This window comes from Chiloscyllium plagiosum, unplaced genomic scaffold (assembly GCF_037043375.1).
Source record: "Chiloscyllium plagiosum isolate Xiang-an unplaced genomic scaffold, Cpla_swu_hap1 HiC_scaffold_21, whole genome shotgun sequence".
Classification (NCBI taxonomy): domain Eukaryota; kingdom Metazoa; phylum Chordata; class Chondrichthyes; order Orectolobiformes; family Hemiscylliidae; genus Chiloscyllium; species Chiloscyllium plagiosum.
The window spans coordinates 52,880,341-52,898,929 of NW_028270159.1; the positions used below are offsets into that span (position 1 = coordinate 52,880,341).

At 49.4% G+C, this 18,589-nt stretch overlaps 1 protein-coding gene and 1 pseudogene across 3 annotated transcripts in view; one reads left to right on the forward strand and one right to left on the reverse strand.

The window, feature by feature from the left end:
- The window catches only part of LOC122564704 (sodium-dependent phosphate transport protein 2C-like), a 189,747-nt gene that overhangs the window by 113,794 nt on the left and 57,364 nt on the right, over nt 1-18,589 (reverse strand). The window lies entirely within an intron of this gene.
- Nucleotides 13,779-18,463, forward strand: LOC148146153 (uncharacterized; annotated as a pseudogene).

Consider the following 18,589-nt stretch of genomic DNA (forward strand, 5'->3'; position numbering starts at 1 on the left):
TGTAATCTCCACACAGACACGGGGTGAATGTGTAATCTCCGCACAGACACGGGGAGAATGTGTAATCCTCACACAGACGCGGGGAGAATGTGTAATCCTCACACAGACACGGGGAGAATTTGTAATCACCGCACAGACACGGGGAGATTGTGTAATCCTCACACAGACACGGTGCGAATGCGTAATCTCCACACAGGCACGGGGAGAATGTGTAATGTCCGCACAGACAAGGGGCGAATGAGTAATCTCCGCACAGACATGGGGAGAATGTGTAATCCTCACACAGACACGGGGAGAATGTGTAATCTCACACAAACACGGGGAGAATGTGTAATCTCCACACAGACACGGGGAGAATGTGTAATCTCCACACAGACAAGGAAGACTCTGTAATCTCCACACAGACATGGGGAGAATGTGTAATCTCCACACAGACATGGGGAGAATGTGCAGTCCCCACACAGACACGGGGAGAATGTGTAATCTCCGCACCGATACGGGGAGAATGTGTAATCCTCACACAGACACGGGTAGAATGTGTAATCTCCGCACAGACACGGGGAGAATACGTAATCTCCACACAGACACGGGGAGAATGTGTAACCCCCACACAGACAGAGGGAGAATGCATAACCTCCATACAGACACGGGGAGAATGTGTAACCTCCACACAGACACGTGGAGAACGTGTAATCTCCGCACAGACACGGGGAGATTGTGTAATCCTTGCACAGACACGGTGGGAATGTGTAATCTTTGCACAGACACGGGGAGAATGTGTAATCTCCCCACAGACACGGGGAGAATGTGTAATCTCCGCACTGACAAGGGGAGAATGTGTAATCTCTGCACAGACACGGGGAGAATGTTTAATCCTCACACAGACACGGGGAGAATGTGTAATCTCCACACAGATGCGGGGAGAATGTGTAATCACCACACAGACATGGGGAGAATGTGTAATCTTCGCACAGACATGGGGAGAATGTGTAATCCTCACACAGACACGGGGAGAATGTGTAATCCTCACACAGACACGGGGAGAATGTGTAATCTCCACACAGACACGGGGTGAATGTGTAATCTCCGCACAGACACGGGGAGAATGTGTAATCCTCACACAGACACGGGGAGAATGTGTAATCCTCACACAGACACGGGGAGAATTTGTAATCACCGCACAGACACGGGGAGATTGTGTAATCACTGCACAGACACGGGGAGAATGCGCAATCTCCACACAGATACAGGGAGAATGTGTAATCTCCACACAGACATGGGGAGTATGTATAATCTCCACACAGACACGGGGAGAATGTGTAATCTCCGCAAAGACAAGGGGAGAATGTGTAATCTCCACACAGACACGTGGAGAATGTGCAATCCCCAAACAAATACAGGGAGTATGTATAATCTCCACACAGACATGGGGAGAATGTGTAATCTCCACACAGACACGGGGAGAATGTGCAGTCTCCACAGAGACATGGGGAGAATGCGTAATCTTCGCACAGACACGTGGAGAATGTGTAATCTCGCACTGACACAGGGAGAATGTGTAATCCACACAAAGACAGAGGGAGAATGTGTAATCTCCACACAGACACGGGGAGAATGTGTAATCTTCGCACAGGCACGGGGAGAATGTGTAATCTCCACACAGACATGGGGTGAATGTATAATCTCCTCACAGGCACGGGGAGAATGTGTAATCTCCACACAGACACGGTGAGAATGTATAATCTCCGCACAGACACGGGGAGATTGTGTAATCCTTAGACAGACTCGGGGACAATGTGTAATCTTTGCACAGACACGGGGAGAATGTGTAATCTCCCCACAGACACGGGGAGAATGTGTAATCTCCGCACTGACAAGGGGAGAATGTGTAATCTCTGCACAGACACGGGGAGAATGTTTAATCCTCACACAGACACGGGGAGAATGTGTAATCTCCACACAGATGCGGGGAGAATGTGTAATCACCACACAGACATGGGGAGAATGTGTAATCTTCGCACAGACACGGGGAGAATGTGTAATCCTCACACAGACACGGGGAGAATGTGTAATCTCCACACAGACACGGGGTGAATGTGTAATCTCCGCACAGACACGGGGAGAATGTGTAATCCTCACACAGACACGGGGAGAATGTGTAATCCTCACACAGACATGGGGTGAATTTGTAATCACCGCACAGACACGGGGAGATTGTGTAATCCTCACACAGACACGGTGCGAATGCGTAATCTCCACACAGGCACGGGGAGAATGTGTAATGTCCGCACAGACAAGGGGCGAATGAGTAATCTCCGCACAGACATGGGGAGAATGTGTAATCCTCACACAGACACGGGGAGAATGTGTAATCTCCACACAAACACGGGGAGAATGTGTAATCTCCACACAGACACGGGGAGAATGTGTAATCTCCACACAGACAAGGAAGACTGTGTAATCTCCACACAGACATGGGGAGAATGTGTAATCTCCACACAGACATGGGGAGAATGTGCAGTCCCCACACAGACACGGGGAGAATGTGTAATCTCCGCACCGATACGGGGAGAATGTGTAATCCTCACACAGACACGGGGAGAATGTGTAAACTCCACACAGATACAGGGAGAATGTGTAATCTCCGCACAGACACGGGGAGAATGTATAATCTCCACACAGAAATGGGGAGAATGTGTAATCTCCACACAGACACAGGGAGAATGTGTAATCTTCGCACAGACACGGGGAGAATGTGTAATCTCAGACCGACACGGGGAGAATGTGAAACCCACACACAGACAGAGGGACAATGCATAATCTCCACACACACACACGGGGAGAAAGTGTAACCTCCACACAGACAAGGGGAGAATGTGTAATCTCTGTACAGACACGGGGAGAATGTGTAATCACCACACAGACACGGGGAGAATGTGTAATCTCCGCACAGACACGGGGAGAATGTGTAATCTCCGCACAGACAAGGGGAGAATGTGTAATCTCTGCACAGACACGGGGAGAATGTGTAATCCTCACACAGACACGGGGAGAATGTGTAATCCTCACACAGACACGGGGAGAATGTGTAATCTCCACACAGACACGGGGTGAATGTGTAATCTCCGCACAGACACGGGGAGAATGTGTAATCCTCACACAGACGCGGGGAGAATGTGTAATCCTCACACAGACACGGGGAGAATTTGTAATCACCGCACAGACACGGGGAGATTGTGTAATCCTCACACAGACACGGTGCGAATGCGTAATCTCCACACAGGCACGGGGAGAATGTGTAATGTCCGCACAGACAAGGGGCGAATGAGTAATCTCCGCACAGACATGGGGAGAATGTGTAATCCTCACACAGACACGGGGAGAATGTGTAATCTCACACAAACACGGGGAGAATGTGTAATCTCCACACAGACATGGGGAGAATGTGTAATCTCCACACAGACAAGGAAGACTGTGTAATCTCCACACAGACATGGGGAGAATGTGTAATCTCCACACAGACATGGGGAGAATGTGCAGTCCCCACACAGACACGGGGAGAATGTGTAATCTCCGCACCGATACGGGGAGAATGTGTAATCCTCACACAGACACGGGAAGAATGTGTAATCTCCGCACAGACACGGGGAGAATACGTAATCTCCACACAGACACGGGGAGAATGTGTAACCCCCACACAGACAGAGGGAGAATGCATAATCTCCATACAGACACGGGGAGAATGTGTAACCTCCACACAGACACGTGGAGAACGTGTAATCTCCGCACAGACACGGGGAGATTGTGTAATCCTTGCACAGACACGGTGGGAATGTGTAATCTTTGCACAGACACGGGGAGAATGTGTAATCTCCCCACAGACACGGGGAGAATGTGTAATCTCCGCACTGACAAGGGGAGAATGTGTAATCTCTGCACAGACACGGGGAGAATGTTTAATCCTCACACAGACACGGGGAGAATGTGTAATCTCCACACAGATGCGGGGAGAATGTGTAATCACCACACAGACATGGGGAGAATGTGTAATCTTCGCACAGACATGGGGAGAATGTGTAATCCTCACACAGACACGGGGAGAATGTGTAATCCTCACACAGACACGGGGAGAATGTGTAATCTCCACACAGACACGGGGTGAATGTGTAATCTCCGCACAGACACGGGGAGAATGTGTAATCCTCACACAGACACGGGGAGAATGTGTAATCCTCACACAGACACGGGGAGAATTTGTAATCACCGCACAGACACGGGGAGATTGTGTAATCACCGCACAGACACGGGGAGAATGTGCAATCTCCACACAGATACAGGGAGAATGTGTAATCTCCACACAGACACGGGGAGTATGTATAATCTCCACACAGACACGGGGAGAATGTGTAATCTCCGCAAAGACAAGGGGAGAATGTGTAATCTCCACACAGACACGTGGAGAATGTGCAATCCCCAAACAAATACAGGGAGTATGTATAATCTCCACACAGACATGGGGAGAATGTGTAATCTCCACACAGACACGGGGAGAATGTGCAGTCTCCACAGAGACATGGGGAGAATGCGTAATATTCGCACAGACACGTGGAGAATGTGTAATCTCGCACTGACACAGGGAGAATGTGTAATCCACACAAAGACAGAGGGAGAATGTGTAATCTCCACACAGACACGGGGAGAATGTGTAATCTTCGCACAGGCACGGGGAGAATGTGTAATCTCCACACAGACATGGGGTGAATGTATAATCTCCTCACAGGCACGGGGAGAATGTGTAATCTCCACACAGACACGGTGAGAATGTATAATCTCCACACAGGCACGGGGAGAACGTGTAATCTCCACACAGACACGGGGAGAATGTGTAATCTCACACTGACACGGGGAGAATGTGTAATCCACACAAAGACAGAGGGAGAATGTGTAATCTCCACACAGACACGGGGAGAATGTGTAATCTTCGCACAGGCACGGGGAGAATGTGTAATCTCCACACAGACATGGGGAGAATGTATAATCTCCTCACAGACACGGGGAGTAGGTATAATCTCCACACAAACATGGGGAGAATGGGTAATCTCCACACAGACACGGGGAGAATGTGCAGTCTCCACACAGACATGGGGAGAATGCGTAATCTCCGCACAGACACAGGGAGAATGTGTAATCTCCACACAGAAATGGGGAGAACGTGTAATCTCTGCACAGACACGTGGAGAATGTATAATCTACACACACAGACACGTGGAGAATGTGTAAACTCCACACAGATACAGGGAGAATGTGTAATCTCCGCACAGACACGGGGAGAATGTATAATCTCCACACAGAAATGGGGAGAATGTGTAATCTCCACACAGACACGGGGAGAATGTGTAATCTTCGCACAGACACGGGGAGAATGTGTAATCTCAGACCGACACGGGGAGAATGTGAAACCCACACACAGACAGAGGGACAATGCATAATCTCCACACACACACACGGGGAGAAAGTGTAACCTCCACACAGACAAGGGGAGAATGTGTAATCTCTGTACAGACAAGGGGAGAATGTGTAATCTCTGTACAGACACGGGGAGAATGTGTAATCTCTGTACAGACACGGGGAGAATGTGTAATCTCCACACAGACATGGGGAGAATGTGTAATCTCACACAAACACGGGGAGAATGTGTAATCTCCACACAGACACGGGGAGAATGTGTAATCTCCACACAGACATGGGGAGAATGTGTAATCTCACACAAACACGGGGAGAATGTGTAATCTCCACACAGACACGGGGTGAATGTGTAATCTCCGCACAGACACGGGGAGAATGTGTAATCCTCACACAGACGCGGGGAGAATGTGTAATCCTCACACAGACACGGGGAGAATTTGTAATCACCGCACAGACACGGGGAGATTGTGTAATCCTCACACAGACACGGTGCGAATGCGTAATCTCCACACAGGCACGGGGAGAATGTGTAATGTCCGCACAGACAAGGGGCGAATGAGTAATCTCCGCACAGACATGGGGAGAATGTGTAATCCTCACACAGACACGGGGAGAATGTGTAATCTCACACAAACACGGGGAGAATGTGTAATCTCCACACAGACATGGGGAGAATGTGTAATCTCCACACAGACAAGGAAGACTGTGTAATCTCCACACAGACATGGGGAGAATGTGTAATCTCCACACAGACATGGGGAGAATGTGCAGTCCCCACACAGACACGGGGAGAATGTGTAATCTCCGCACCGATACGGGGAGAATGTGTAATCCTCACACAGACACGGGAAGAATGTGTAATCTCCGCACAGACACGGGGAGAATACGTAATCTCCACACAGACACGGGGAGAATGTGTAACCCCCACACAGACAGAGGGAGAATGCATAATCTCCATACAGACACGGGGAGAATGTGTAACCTCCACACAGACACGTGGAGAACGTGTAATCTCCGCACAGACACGGGGAGATTGTGTAATCCTTAGACAGACTCGGGGACAATGTGTAATCTTTGCACAGACACGGGGAGAATGTGTAATCTCCCCACAGACACGGGGAGAATGTGTAATCTCCGCACTGACAAGGGGAGAATGTGTAATCTCTGCACAGACACGGGGAGAATGTTTAATCCTCACACAGACACGGGGAGAATGTGTAATCTCCACACAGATGCGGGGAGAATGTGTAATCACCACACCGACATGGGGAGAATGTGTAATCTTCGCACAGACACGGGGAGAATGTGTAATCCTCACACAGACACGGGGAGAATGTGTAATCCTCACACAGACACGGGGAGAATGTGTAATCTCCACACAGACACGGGGTGAATGTGTAATCTCCGCACAGACACGGGGAGAATGTGTAATCCTCACACAGACACGGGGAGAATGTGTAATCCTCACACAGACATGGGGAGAATTTGTAATCACCGCACAGACACGGGGAGATTGTGTAATCCTCACACAGACACGGTGCGAATGCGTAATCTCCACACAGGCACGGGGAGAATGTGTAATGTCCGCACAGACAAGGGGCGAATGAGTAATCTCCGCACAGACATGGGGAGAATGTGTAATCCTCACACAGACACGGGGAGAATGTGTAATCTCCACACAAACACGGGGAGAATGTGTAATCTCCACACAGACACGGGGAGAATGTGTAATCTCCACACAGACAAGGAAGACTGTGTAATCTCCACACAGACATGGGGAGAATGTGTAATCTCCACACAGACATGGGGAGAATGTGCAGTCCCCACACAGACACGGGGAGAATGTGTAATCTCCGCACCGATACGGGGAGAATGTGTAATCCTCACACAGACACGGGAAGAATGTGTAATCTCCGCACAGACACGGGGAGAATACGTAATCTCCACACAGACACGGGGAGAATGTGTAACCCCCATACAGACAGAGGGAGAATGCATAACCTCCATACAGACACGGGGAGAATGTGTAACCTCCACACAGACACGTGGAGAACGTGTAATCTCCGCACAGACACGGGGAGATTGTGTAATCCTTACACAGACTCGGGGACAATGTGTAATCTTTGCACAGACACGGGGAGAATGTGTAATCTCCCCACAGCATCGGGTAGAATGTGTAATCTCCGCACTGACAAGGGGAGAATGTGTAATCTCTGCACAGACACGGGGAGAATGTTTAATCCTCACACAGACACGGGGAGAATGTGTAATCTCCACACAGACGCGGGGAGAATGTGTAATCTCCACACAGACATGGGGAGAATGTGTAATCTGCACGCAGACATGGGGAGAATGTGTAATCTCCGCACAGACACGGGGAGAAAGTATAATCTCCACACAGAAATGGGGCGAATGTATAATCTCCATACAGACTCGGGGAGAATGTGTAATCTCCGCACAGACACGTGGAGAATGTGTAATCTCACACCGACACGGGGAGAATGTGTAACCCCCACAAAGACAGAGGGAGATTGTGTAATCTCCGCACAGAAACGGGGAGAATGTGTAATCTCCACACAGAAACGGGGAGAATGTTTAATCCTCACACAGACACGGGGAGAATGTGTAATCTCCACACAGATGCGGGGAGAATGTGTAATCACCACACAGACATGGGGAGAATGTGTAATCTTCGCACAGACATGGGGAGAATGTGTAATCCTCACACAGACACGGGGAGAATGTGTAATCCTCACACAGACACGGGGAGAATGTGTAATCTCCACACAGACACGGGGTGAATGTGTAATCTCCGCACAGACACGGGGAGAATGTGTAATCCTCACACAGACACGGGGAGAATGTGTAATCCTCACACAGACACGGGGAGAATTTGTAATCACCGCACAGACACGGGGAGATTGTGTAATCACCGCACAGACACGGGGAGAATGTGCAATCTCCACACAGATACAGGGAGAATGTGTAATCTCCACACAGACACGGGGAGTATGTATAATCTCCACACAGACACGGGGAGAATGTGTAATCTCCGCAAAGACAAGGGGAGAATGTGTAATCTCCACACAGACACGTGGAGAATGTGCAATCCCCAAACAAATACAGGGAGTATGTATAATCTCCACACAGACATGGGGAGAATGTGTAATCTCCACACAGACACGGGGAGAATGTGCAGTCTCCACAGAGACATGGGGAGAATGCGTAATCTTCGCACAGACACGTGGAGAATGTGTAATCTCGCACTGACACAGGGAGAATGTGTAATCCACACAAAGACAGAGGGAGAATGTGTAATCTCCACACAGACACGGGGAGAATGTGTAATCTTCGCACAGGCACGGGGAGAATGTGTAATCTCCACACAGACATGGGGTGAATGTATAATCTCCTCACAGGCACGGGGAGAATGTGTAATCTCCACACAGACACGGTGAGAATGTATAATCTCCACACAGGCACGGGGAGAACGTGTAATCTCCACACAGACACGGGGAGAATGTGTAATCTCACACTGACACGGGGAGAATGTGTAATCCACACAAAGACAGAGGGAGAATGTGTAATCTCCACACAGACACGGGGAGAATGTGTAATCTTCGCACAGGCACGGGGAGAATGTGTAATCTCCACACAGACATGGGGAGAATGTATAATCTCCTCACAGACACGGGGAGTAGGTATAATCTCCACACAAACATGGGGAGAATGGGTAATCTCCACACAGACACGGGGAGAATGTGCAGTCTCCACACAGACATGGGGAGAATGCGTAATCTCCGCACAGACACAGGGAGAATGTGTAATCTCCACACAGAAATGGGGAGAACGTGTAATCTCTGCACAGACACGTGGAGAATGTATAATCTACACACACAGACACGTGGAGAATGTGTAAACTCCACACAGATACAGGGAGAATGTGTAATCTCCGCACAGACACGGGGAGAATGTATAATCTCCACACAGAAATGGGGAGAATGTGTAATCTCCACACAGACACGGGGAGAATGTGTAATCTTCGCACAGACACGGGGAGAATGTGTAATCTCAGACCGACACGGGGAGAATGTGAAACCCACACACAGACAGAGGGACAATGCATAATCTCCACACACACACACGGGGAGAAAGTGTAACCTCCACACAGACAAGGGGAGAATGTGTAATCTCTGTACAGACACGGGGAGAATGTGTAATCTCTGTACAGACACGGGGAGAATGTGTAATCACCACACAGACACGGGGAGAATGTGTAATCTCCGCACTGACAAGGGGAGAATGTGTAATCTCCACACAGACATGGGGAGAATGTGTAATCTCACACAAACACGGGGAGAATGTGTAATCTCCACACAGACACGGGGAGAATGTGTAATCTCCACACAGACATGGGGAGAATGTGTAATCTCACACAAACACGGGGAGAATGTGTAATCTCCACACAGACACGGGGTGAATGTGTAATCTCCGCACAGACACGGGGAGAATGTGTAATCCTCACACAGACGCGGGGAGAATGTGTAATCCTCACACAGACACGGGGAGAATTTGTAATCACCGCACAGACACGGGGAGATTGTGTAATCCTCACACAGACACGGTGCGAATGCGTAATCTCCACACAGGCACGGGGAGAATGTGTAATGTCCGCACAGACAAGGGGCGAATGAGTAATCTCCGCACAGACATGGGGAGAATGTGTAATCCTCACACAGACACGGGGAGAATGTGTAATCTCACACAAACACGGGGAGAATGTGTAATCTCCACACAGACATGGGGAGAATGTGTAATCTCCACACAGACAAGGAAGACTGTGTAATCTCCACACAGACATGGGGAGAATGTGTAATCTCCACACAGACATGGGGAGAATGTGCAGTCCCCACACAGACACGGGGAGAATGTGTAATCTCCGCACCGATACGGGGAGAATGTGTAATCCTCACACAGACACGGGAAGAATGTGTAATCTCCGCACAGACACGGGGAGAATACGTAATCTCCACACAGACACGGGGAGAATGTGTAACCCCCACACAGACAGAGGGAGAATGCATAATCTCCATACAGACACGGGGAGAATGTGTAACCTCCACACAGACACGTGGAGAACGTGTAATCTCCGCACAGACACGGGGAGATTGTGTAATCCTTAGACAGACTCGGGGACAATGTGTAATCTTTGCACAGACACGGGGAGAATGTGTAATCTCCCCACAGACACGGGGAGAATGTGTAATCTCCGCACTGACAAGGGGAGAATGTGTAATCTCTGCACAGACACGGGGAGAATGTTTAATCCTCACACAGACACGGGGAGAATGTGTAATCTCCACACAGATGCGGGGAGAATGTGTAATCACCACACAGACATGGGGAGAATGTGTAATCTTCGCACAGACACGGGGAGAATGTGTAATCCTCACACAGACACGGGGAGAATGTGTAATCCTCACACAGACACGGGGAGAATGTGTAATCTCCACACAGACACGGGGTGAATGTGTAATCTCCGCACAGACACGGGGAGAATGTGTAATCCTCACACACATGGGGAGAATTTGTAATCACCGCACAGACACGGGGAGATTGTGTAATCCTCACACAGACACGGTGCGAATGCGTAATCTCCACACAGGCACGGGGAGAATGTGTAATGTCCGCACAGACACGGGGAGATTGTGTAATCCTTAGACAGACTCGGGGACAATGTGTAATCTTTGCACAGACACGGGGAGAATGTGTAATCTCCCCACAGACACGGGGAGAATGTGTAATCTCCGCACTGACAAGGGGAGAATGTGTAATCTCTGCACAGACACGGGGAGAATGTTTAATCCTCACACAGACACGGGGAGAATGTGTAATCTCCACACAGATGCGGGGAGAATGTGTAATCACCACACAGACATGGGGAGAATGTGTAATCTTCGCACAGACACGGGGAGAATGTGTAATCCTCACACAGACACGGGGAGAATGTGTAATCCTCACACAGACACGGGGAGAATGTGTAATCTCCACACAGACACGGGGTGAATGTGTAATCTCCGCACAGACACGGGGAGAATGTGTAATCCTCACACAGACACGGGGAGAATGTGTAATCCTCACACAGACATGGGGAGAATTTGTAATCACCGCACAGACACGGGGAGATTGTGTAATCCTCACACAGACACGGTGCGAATGCGTAATCTCCACACAGGCACGGGGAGAATGTGTAATGTCCGCACAGACAAGGGGCGAATGAGTAATCTCCGCACAGACATGGGGAGAATGTGTAATCCTCACACAGACACGGGGAGAATGTGTAATCTCCACACAAACACGGGGAGAATGTGTAATCTCCACACAGACACGGGGAGAATGTGTAATCTCCACACAGACAAGGAAGACTGTGTAATCTCCACACAGACATGGGGAGAATGTGTAATCTCCACACAGACATGGGGAGAATGTGCAGTCCCCACACAGACACGGGGAGAATGTGTAATCTCCGCACCGATACGGGGAGAATGTGTAATCCTCACACAGACACGGGAAGAATGTGTAATCTCCGCACAGACACGGGGAGAATACGTAATCTCCACACAGACACGGGGAGAATGTGTAACCCCCATACAGACAGAGGGAGAATGCATAACCTCCATACAGACACGGGGAGAATGTGTAACCTCCACACAGACACGTGGAGAACGTGTAATCTCCGCACAGACACGGGGAGATTGTGTAATCCTTACACAGACTCGGGGACAATGTGTAATCTTTGCACAGACACGGGGAGAATGTGTAATCTCCCCACAGCATCGGGTAGAATGTGTAATCTCCGCACTGACAAGGGGAGAATGTGTAATCTCTGCACAGACACGGGGAGAATGTTTAATCCTCACACAGACACGGGGAGAATGTGTAATCTCCACACAGACGCGGGGAGAATGTGTAATCTCCACACAGACATGGGGAGAATGTGTAATCTGCACGCAGACATGGGGAGAATGTGTAATCTCCGCACAGACACGGGGAGAAAGTATAATCTCCACACAGAAATGGGGCGAATGTATAATCTCCATACAGACTCGGGGAGAATGTGTAATCTCCGCACAGACACGTGGAGAATGTGTAATCTCACACCGACACGGGGAGAATGTGTAACCCCCACAAAGACAGAGGGAGATTGTGTAATCTCCGCACAGAAACGGGGAGAATGTGTAATCTCCACACAGAAACGGGGAGAATGTGTAATCTCCACACAGACACGGGGAGAATGTATAATCTACACACAGACACGGGGAGAATGTGCAGTCTCCACACAGACACGGGAAGAATGCGTAATCTCCACACAGATACGGGGAGAATGTGTAAACTCACACCGACACGGGGAGAACGTGTAATCTTCGCACAGACACGGGGAGAATGTGTAATCTCCGCACAGACACGGGGACAACGTGTAATCTCCACACAGACACGGGGAGAATGTGTAATCTCCACACAGACACGGGGAGAATTTGTAATCACCGCACAGACACGGGGATATTGTGTAATCCTCACACAGACATGGGGCGAATGTGTAATCACCGCACAGACACGGGGAGAATGTGTAATCTTCGCACAGACACGGGGAGAATGTGTAATCTCCGCACAGACACGGGGACAACGTGTAATCTCCACACAGACACGGGGAGAATGTGTAATCTCCACACAGACACGGGGAGAATTTGTAATCACCGCACAGACACGGGGATATTGTGTAATCCTCACACAGACATGGGGCGAATGTGTAATCACCGCACAGACACGGGGAGAATGTGTAATCCTCACACAGACGCAGGGAGCATGTGTAATCTCCACACAGAAATGGGGAGAATGTGTAATCTCCGCAAAGACACGGGGAGAATGTGTAATCTCCAAACAGACACGGTGAGAATGTGTAATCTCCACACAGACACAGGGAGAATGGGTAATCTCCACACAGACACGGGGAGAATGTGTAAACTCCGCACAGACACGGGGAGAATGTGTAATCTCCACACAGACACGGGGAGAATGTGTAATCCCCACATAGACACGGGGAGAATGTATAATCTCCATACAGACACGGGGAGAATGTATAATCTCCATACAGACACGGGGAGAATGTGTAATCTCACACTGACACGGGGAGAATGTGTAACCCCCACAAAGACAGAGGGAGAATGTGTTACCGACACAGAGACACGGGGAGAATGTGTAATCTCCGCACAGATATGGGGAGATTGTGTTATCCTTACACAGACAGGGGGACAATGTGTAATCTTTGCACAGACACGGGAATATGTGTAATCTCCGCACAGACACGGGGAGAAAGTGTCATCTCCGCACAGACACAGGGAGAATGTGTAATCACCGCACAGACACAGGGAGATTGTGTAATCCTCACACAGACACGGTGCGAATGTGTAATCTCCACACAGACACGGGGAGAAGGTGCAATCTCCGCACAGACAAGGGGAGAATGTGTAATCTCCACACAGACACGGGGTGAATATGTAATCTCCACACAGACACGGGGAGAATGTGTAATCTCAGCACAGACACGGGGAGAATGTGTAATCTCCACACAGATACAGGGAGAATGTGTAATCTCCACACAGACACGGTGAGTATGTATAATCTCCACAAAGACATGGGGAGAATGTGTAATCTCCACACAGACACGGGGTGAATGTGTAATCTCCGCACAGACACGGGGAGAATGTGTAATCCTCACACAGACACGGGGAGAATGTGTAATCCTCACACAGACATGGGGAGAATTTGTAATCACCGCACAGACACGGGGAGATTGTGTAATCCTCACACAGACACGGTGCGAATGCGTAATCTCCACACAGGCACGGGGAGAATGTGTAATGTCCGCACAGACAAGGGGCGAATGAGTAATCTCCGCACAGACATGGGGAGAATGTGTAATCTCCACACAGACACGGGGAGAATGTGTAATCTCAGCACAGACACGGGGAGAATGTGTAATCTCCACACAGATACAGGGAGAATGTGTAATCTCCACACAGACACGGTGAGTATGTATAATCTCCACAAAGACATGGGGAGAATGTGTAATCTCCACACAGACATGGGGAGAATGTGCAGTCTCCACACAGACACGGGGAGAATGCGTGATCTCCGCACAGACACGGGGAGAATGTGTAATCTCCACACAGAAACGGGGAGAATGTGTAATCTCCACACAGACACGGGGAGAATGTATAATCTACACACAGATACGGGGAGAATGTGTAATCACCACACAGACACAGGGAGAATGTGTAATCTTCGCACAGACATGGGGAGAATGTGCAATCTCCACACAGACATGGGGAAAATGTGCAGTCTCCACACAGACACGGGGAGAATGCATGATCTCCGCACAGACACGGGGAGAATGTGTAATCACCACACAGACACAGGGAGAATGTGTAATCTTCGCACAGACACGGGGAGAATGTGTAATCTCACACCGACACAGGGGGAATGTGAAACCCACACACAGACAGAGGGACAATGCATAATCTCCACACACACACACGGGGAGAAAGTGTAACCTCCACACAGACAAGGGGAGAATGTGTAATCACCACACAGACACGGGGAGAATTTGTAATCTCCCCACAGACACGGGGAGAATGTGTAATCTCCGCACAGACAAGGGGAGAATGTGTAATCTCTGCACAGACACGGGGAGAATGATTAATCCTCACACAGACACGGGGAGAATGTGTAATCTTCGCACAGACACGTGGAGAATGTGTAATCCTCACACAGACACGGGGAGAATGTGTTATCCTCACACAGACACGGGGAGAATGTGTAATCTCCACACAGACACGGGGTGAATGTGTAATCTCCGCACAGACACGGGGAGAATGTGTAATCCTCACACAGACACGGGGAGAATGTGTAATCCTCACACAGACACGGGGAGAATTTGTAATCACCGCACAGACACGGGGAGATTGTGTAATCCTCACACAGACACGGTGCGAATGTGTAATCTCCACACAGGCACGGGGAGAATGTGTAATGTCCGCACAGACAAGCGGCGAATGAGTAATCTCCGCACAGACATGGGGAGAATGTGTAATCCTCACACAGACACGGGGAGAATGTGTAATCTCCACACAAACACGGGGAGAATGTGTAATCTCCACACAGACACGGGGAGAATGTGTAATCTCCACACAGACAAGGAAGACTGTAATCTCCACACAGACATGGGGAGAATGTGTAATCTCCACACAGACATGGGGAGAATGTGCAGTCCCCACACAGACACGGGGAGAATGTGTAATCTCCGCACCGATACGGGGAGAATGTGTAATCCTCACACAGACACGGGAAGAATGTGTAATCTCCGCACAGACACGGGAGAATACGTAATCTCCACACAGACACGGGGAGAATGTGTAACCCCCACACAGACAGAGGGAGAATGCATAACCTCCATACAGACACGGGGAGAATGTGTAACCTCCATATTCCGCACAGACACGGGAGATTGTGTAATCCTTACACAGACTCGGGGACAATGTGTAATCTTTGCACAGACACGGGGAGAATGTGTAATCTCCCCACATACACGGGGAGAATGTGTAATCTCCGCACAGACAAGGGGAGAATGCGTAATCTCTGCACAAACACGGGGAGAATGTTTAATCCTCACACAGACACGGGGAGAATGTGTAATCTCCACACAGACATGGCGAGAATGTGTAATCTCCACACAGACATGGGGAGAATGTGTAATCTGCACGCAGACATGGGGAGAATGCGTAATCTCCGCACAGACACGGGGAGAAAGTATAATCTCCACACAGAAATGGGGCGAATGTATAATCTCCACACAGACACGGGGAGAATGTGTATTCTCCGCACAGACACGGGGAGAATGTGTAATCTCACACCGACACGGGGAGAATGTGTAACCCCCACAAAGACAGAGGCAGATTGTGTAATCTCCGCACAGACACGGGGAGAATGTGTAATCTCCACACAGACACGGGGAGAATGTATAATCTCCACACAGACACGGGAAGAAAGTGTAATCTCCACACAGATACGGGGAGAATGTGTAAACTCACACCGACACGGGGAGAATGTGTAATCTTCGCACAGACACGGGGAGAATGTGTAATCTCCGCACAGACACGGGGACAACGTGTAATCTCCACACAGAAACGGGGAGAATGTGTAATCTCCACACAGACACGGGGAGAATGTATAATCTCCACACAGACACGGGAAGAATGTGTAATCTCCACACAGATACGGGGAGAATGTGTAAACTCACACCGACACGGGGAGAATGTGTAATCTTCGCACAGACACGGGGAGAATGTGTAATCTCCGCACAGACATGGGGACAACGTGTAATCTCCACACAGACACGGGGAGAATGTGAAATCTCCACACAGACACGGGGAGAATTTGTAATCACCGCACAGACACGGGGATATTGTGTAATCTCACACCGACACGGGGAGAATGTGTAATCACCGCACAGACACGGGTAGAATGTGTAATCCTCACACAGACGCAGGGAGCATGTGTAATCTCCACACAGAAATGGGGAGAATGTGTAATCTCCGCAAAGACACGGGGAGAATGTGTAATCTCCACACAGACACGGTGAGAATGGGTAATCTCCACACAGACACGGGGAGAATGTGTAATCTCCACACAGACACAGGGAGAATGGGTAATCTCCGCAAAGACTCGGGGAGAATGTGTAATCTCCACACAGACACAGGGAGAATGTGTAATCTCCACACAGACACGGGGAGAATGTGTAATCTCCACACAGACACGGGGAGAATGTGTAATCTCCACATAGACACGGGGAGAATGTATAATCTCCATACAGACACGGGGAGAATGTGTAATCTCTACACAGGCACGGGGAGAATGTATAATCTCCATACAGACACGGGGAGAATGTGTAATCTCACACCGACACAGGGAGAATGTGTAACCCCCACAAAGACAGAGGGAGAATGTGTAATCTCCACACAGACATGGGGAGAATGTATAACCGACACAGAGACACGGGGAGAATGTGTAATCTCCGCACAGATATGGGGAGATGGTGTTATCCTTACACAGACAGGGGGACAATGTGTAATCTTTGCACAGACACGGGAATATGTGTAATCTCCGCACAGACATGGGGAGAAAGTGTCATCTCCGCACAGACACAGGGAGAATGTGTAATCACCGCACAGACACAGGGAGATTGTGTAATCCTCACACAGACACGGGGCGAATGTGTAATCTCCACACAGACACGGGGAGAAGGTGCAATCTCCGCACAGACAAGGGGAGAATGTGTAATCTCCACACAGACACAGGGAGAATGTGTAATCTCCACACAGACACGGGGTGAATATGTAATCTCCACACAGACACGGGGAGAATGTGTAATCTCCGCACAGAAACAGGGAGAATGTGTAATCTCCGCACAGAAACAGGGAGAATGTGTAATTTCCACACACACATGGGGAGAATGTGTAATCTCCGCACAGACACAGGGAGAATGTGTAATCTCCGCATGGACACAGGGGAGAATGTGTATTCTCCACACAGACACGGTGAGAATGTGTAATCTCCACACAGACACGGTGAGAATGTGTAATCTCCACACAGACACAGTGAGAATGTGTAAACTCCAAACAGACACGGGGAGAATGTATAATACCCACACAGACACGGGGAGAATGTATAATGCCCACACAGACACGGGGAGAATGTATAATCTCCACACAGATACAGGGAGAATGTGTAATCTCCACACAGACACGGTGAGTATGTATAATCTCCACACAGACATGGGGAGAATGTGTAATCTCCACACAGACATGGGGAGAATGTGCAATCTCCACACAGACATGGGGAGAATGTGCAGTCTCCACACAGACACGGGGAGAATGCGTGATCTCCGCACAGACACGGGGAGAATGTGTAATCTCCACACAGAAACGGGGAGAATGTGTAATCTCCACACAGACACGGGGAGAATGTATAATCTACACACAGATACGGGGAGAATGTGTAATCTCCA